Genomic DNA, 6,000 nt, shown 5'->3' with positions numbered 1-6,000 from the left:
GAAGTTCAAGAGGAAGAAACAACGACTGAAACAACGGAGGCGGTCGAGGTACCCGAAGAAGTCCCATTAGATGAGACTCCAGTGGCACCTATTCGTAGATCACGAAGAGTTCGTGAACTCCCAGTTAGATATGGTTTTCTAGTGGGAGATGATGATGAGGTTCCCGTGTTAGACGACGAACCCGAAAACTACGAAAAGGCTCTTACTAGTCCAGATTCTAAAGCATGGCTTGAAGCCATGGATTCTGAAATGGATTCCATGTATACTAACCAAGTTTGGACTTTGATTGATCCACCCGAAGGGATAAAACCCATTGGGTGCAGGTGGATCTTCAAAAAGAAGACTGACATGGATGGAAAGGTTAGCACCTACAAGGCTAGGTTGGTAGCGAAAGGATATCGTCAAAAACAAGGCGTTGATTATGACGAAACCTTCTCTCCCGTTGCTATGTCCAAATCAATCAGAATCATGCTTGCAATTGCCGCTCATTTTGATTATGAGATTTGGCAAATGGATGTGAAAACAGCTTTCCTAAACGGAAACCTACTTGAGGATGTATACATGATGCAACCTGAAGGTTTCATATCAAAGGATGAAAATAAAGTTTGCAAACTTCAGAGATCCATTTATGGACTCAAGCAAGCATCTAGAAGCTGGAATAAGCGTTTTGACGAAACCATAAAACAATTTGGTTTCGAACAAAATTGCGAAGAAGCTTGCATTTACAAGAAAGCAAGTGGGAGCTCTATAGCATTTCTCATACTACATGTGGACGATATACTGTTAATAGGAAATGACATTGCTCTATTACAATCGGTGAAAGTATGGTTATCCGGTAACTTCTCAATGAAAGACCTTGGTGAAGCAGCCTATATACTTGGTATAAAGATCTATAGAGATAGATCGCGTAGACTGCTTGGTCTTTCACTACATACATTGAAAAGGTGCTAAATCGGTTTAGCATGCTTGAATCGAAACGAGGTAACTTACCCATGGTACATGGAGTAAAGTTAAACAATCATCAATGTCCTAAAACTGATGATGACAAACGACGCATGACTGTTGTCCCGTACACCAGCGTGATCGGTTCGATTATGTATGCTATGCTATGCACTAGACCTGACGTAGCGTTCGCGTTATCTGTAACGAGTCGCTACCAAGGGAATCCGGGAGACGAGCATTGGATTGCCGTCAAGAACATTCTTAAGTACTTGAGAAGGACTAAAGATATGTTCCTAGTGTACGGAGAAGGAGATCTGAAAATTGAAGGATTTTCAGACGCTAGTCATCTCACAGATGAGAATGATTTTAAATCCCAATCAGGATACCTGTTTATCTTGAATGGGGGCGTGGTCAGTTGGAAAAGTTCCAAGCAGGGAAGCGTAGCTTTCTCTACGACCGAGTCAGAGTACATCGCTGCTGCGGAAGCAGCAAAGGAAGCAGTTTGGATTAAAAAGTTCATTACAGAACTAGGAGTGGTGCCTGACATTGTCAATCCCATTACTCTGTACTGTGATAACAATGGAGCCATTGCGCAAGCAAAGGAACCACGGTCTCATAATGCATCCAAGCACTACCTAAAGCGATACCACATCATTAGAGAGATTGTGGCTAGAGGAGATGTGAGAATAGAAAGAGTACCTACCGAGGACAACGTTGCAGATCCGTTGACAAAGCCATTAGCCCAGAAAGTACATGATCGTCATTTAACTTCTACTGGGATAAGTTTTAGAAACAATTGGCTTTAGTCCAAGTGGGAGTATCTTTGGGTTTAGTGTCCTATAGACAATTGTTGCAGGATACAAACTTATTGTAAATGAATTGTTCTTTATATCATTTTTTTTAATAAGATATATGTTTTATAACTATATAAAGGTAATCCCTTTTAAAGCACTAAATAAAGTCTAATAAAAGGAAATCCGTAAGTTTGTTTAAAGTGATTATAAAGTGTTCATACAAGCATGAAGTGAGACAAAACTTTATAATAAACTAATAAACTTAAAACCACCCCAAGTCAAGTGATATGTTTAGGATTGATATATCACTGTTGAGACTTGTATGTAACAATGTCTTCTGTCCGACAGAAAGCTGATCTCACAAGCTTCACATATATAGATATCTGGACAGTTACATAGATCCGGTGAAACGTTGTTCATTAGGATTGGGGATCCGACTTGAGATAACAGGATGGGTAGATTCATCCTTGTCACCTGTTCATCTCATTGGTATTAATAGGTATAACTAATCCTCAGACTCAAAGGAATGTTAATTGGTCATCCTGAATTACTGAATGTGAGACTTTGATCGCGTGGTCCCACGATCCTTAACAGAGATGACTCTGGGGTGTGAACTGCAAAGGTTGGGTGTCGCAGGAGGTAATGTCAGGGTAGTTATACATTGGATTGAGCATTTATCACTCCCGATGAATGGGAGATACATCCAAGGATCGCTTGCGGAAGACTCGACTCTAAACCCTTGCAAGGTGATAGCTTAAGAGTAGAAATTCGGATTTCACTTAACCTATCTTTTGAGTTGACTCGGCCAATAACAAGTAAAACGAACGTCTCGCTATATGTGACTTGACATCATCCATAGTCATAAGATTCAGTTCAAGGATGTAGTTGATAAAGGATCGTATTATACCGTAACTAATACGGAAGGGTTAACGACAGAATCAACCTGTCTTCTTAACGGACTCTGGGGGAATGATTATGGACTTGCCAATAACATACTCTGTACATCATTCCGTTATGCAAGGGATTAAATATAATTCTTGAAGAAATTAATTTAATAGGTTGCATACGGCCAGAAGTAGTAAGGACCTAATGGATCACACATAAGACTTGGAACCAAAAGGAGAGATGGATATGATTAATAGATGGAAGCCCAAAATTAAGCCCAGTAAGGCCCAATTACATGGAGGGGCCGAAATTTATATGTATTTGAGTAAGGAATTAATTTATTCCATTCATCCTAATTTGATTAGGATTGTGAAATTAAATTAATTAAGAGAGAATCAAGTTAGGAGTTTTAATTAGATTTTTTTTTTTTTTTGGTAAGAAGGAGTTTTAATTAGATTAATATACTCCTATTATTATCTAACTAGGTTATTTATTATTATCCTAATTATATTAGATATATAGTAAGATAATAATTAGAAATCCTATTCCGAATTGGATTCCTATTAAGTAACCTATTCCTATCTAACTAGGGTTTAGATACAAGCAAATATATATACCCCTCCTACATGTGAATTTCGACCTAAGCCTCTACCCTCCCCTAAAGTGATTTTTGAAATTGCTTAGTTAGAGAGAGAAAAAAATTCTCATCCCCAAGTTCGTGGACAAGAATTCATTCGGCATTCCACCGATTGATTAATCTAATTCATCCCTCTTTCTCCTTGATCTTGTGTTGGTTAATTAGAGGTAATCTATTTTGGTTACATCTCATAAGGGTTGATTCTAATTTAACCTCACCGTGTTCACGAAAGAAGAAAAACAATCAAAAGGGAGAAATTCGTTTTTCTTCGCCTACATCAGGTCAGTTCACTATTTCGAGGATTCCCGGAGATTGAACCGTCGGATCGTCGCGATTTTTGGACAGTATCTTCTAGACATATTCTTCCACGTTTCCACCCAAGGGATTGTCGTTCGGAGGTCTAGAAGGTCTGTTTCGAATAAGGGCAGATTGGTAAACAGTTTACCTCTCCTTTGAAGTTGTGGGCACTTCGTTTGCAACGGTAGATTGATCAACGAAATGTATTTCTTCTTATTCCTCTTTATATGAAATAACGATTAACGGATCCTATGGTTAAAAGGAAGTAGGCTAAAATTTTTATATTTCCGCTGCTATACCTTAGCCCTATTTCCAACAGTGGTATCAGAGCCATCGTTAAATCCGTTATTTCATATATGAAAATATAGAAGTTTTCAATAGGATTGAATAAATATTTATGGTTAGGATTAATTGACAAATAGTATTGATTGATTAATTCTAAAGATAAATAAAGTTTTGATTAATTGTTAATTAAAACTGATTATGCTTATGTTCCTAATTATTTCGGTTGATAATCATTATAACAAAATCTATTAGTTTTATGGTTAGATTAATAAAATTAGTTTTATTGATTCTAAAGATAAAACAGAAATCTATTGTAGTTTTTGCCTATTTCTGAAAATCGCTTTTCAACCGTTTTGAAAATCTGATATATATATGTACTTTAAAATTAGTTTTGAATATAAAATATATATATATATATACATGTTTCGGAAATTAATAGTTTTCTGTTTTGATTATCGAATGAAAATTCGTTTAAAAGTTTGTTTTACCAAGTTGTAAATCAAAGCGTTAAATGAATTGAAATCAAAAATAATTGGGACATGCATAATCAACGTTTTATATGGTTATATTAATCTAAGAATTAATATAAAGATACAAAACGATTAGAAGTAAAATTGGATGAAATTGATAAGTTAATGTGATTAACATAAATATTACATAAATCAGTTATGTAATCAACCAATTAAATTTATTTAATTGAGTCTTTGCATGTTTGGAGTTATGGACATATTTGGACCCTCTTTCATTCTTTTGGTATTTTTGAAATATGGCATGCGCGTCCTGCCTTTCTACTATCTATTGTAATTTCTCTTCTCATCTGATTCCCTTCAATTCAATTGAAGTTTTCTTTTAGTAGTATAGAAAATTAATATGTAATTTTCAAGGCGCCATGGAGAAGACGGAGGACCTAAAGAGAAATATATAATAGTTAGTATTTCCTTAGGTTTGCCCTTTTATTCCGTCTCTGGCTCGACGGAATAATTTAGATGATATGTCCATAACGCCAATGTATGTGTGAATGTGTGTCTGATGTATGCTAAAGCAAATCAAGACTAAGTTAGATTATGAGACTTAAATAAAAATCCCTCATTAAAAAGTTAAGTAAATAAATTAGTTATTAAAATCGGTTGCCCCTCCCTAATATTATAATTCAGCCGGCAGTACTGGGGGCCTTTGGGTTGTTGGCCAAAGTCAAGCTCGGGGTCTTATGGTAACACCTGGATTATCGAAAATCGTTCTTTCATGAATATGGGGTAATACTTAAATTAGAGTATGATAATTGGATGGGCAAACTCATGTTGTCATACACTAATGGGCAAAATGGTTGGGATTAATATGAATGACATATTAGTTACTAATGTGGTTAGTAACCCAATAACCTAGGAATCACATTCGAGATGTGATTGATTGAATGAATCTACCTAACGAATGAGACTAGTTTGTTGGATAAAGTTAAGGCGAAATCTCAGGAGTTAGGATCCTAGCTCACTAAAGGATTTGTGAAATTCTTCGAATTAATATGGAGGGTTATTAATTTGGCAAAATAGTGGGAGCAATCTGAAATAAATTAAAAGGCCTATAATTTTAGATTGTTATACTTTAAAGCAAATGAATAACATACGTTTACTCTTTCTCACTCTCAGTTTAATGAAACACTCTTAAAATCATGACTAACACCAATCTGCAAAACACATTTACCGATAACAAGTTGAATAGTTCAAACTTCACCGACTGGTATCGCAACCTCAAAATTGTTTTGAAGTTCGATAAAATAGGGTATGTATTTGATACATCGATACCCCCTATCCCTAATAATGATGCTCCAAATCGAGGAAATCGATGCTTACAAGAAGCACAATGCTGATGACGATCATGCCGGATGCATCATACTTGCATCGATGACATCGGAATTACAAAGGCAACTATGCCTGTTCCATCATCATGCGCCTAAAGGAATTGTTTGGGAAACAAACCAGGTGCAAACGCTACGAGATATCCAAATGGTTATATCGTTGCAGGATGCAAGAGGGCACATCAATCATGACACATTATGTCAAGATGATTGGCTATATTACCAAACTTTCTAGTATTGGATTCGCGATGGATAACGAACTAAGTGTAGACTTAATTCTTCAATCCCTCCCAAAGAGTTATTCATAG

This window comes from Euphorbia lathyris, chromosome 7 (genome assembly GCF_963576675.1).
Source record: "Euphorbia lathyris chromosome 7, ddEupLath1.1, whole genome shotgun sequence".
NCBI lineage: Eukaryota > Viridiplantae > Streptophyta > Magnoliopsida > Malpighiales > Euphorbiaceae > Euphorbia > Euphorbia lathyris.
The sequence above is the reverse complement of the archived record's forward strand: the minus strand, read 5'-3'. Positions refer to the sequence as shown.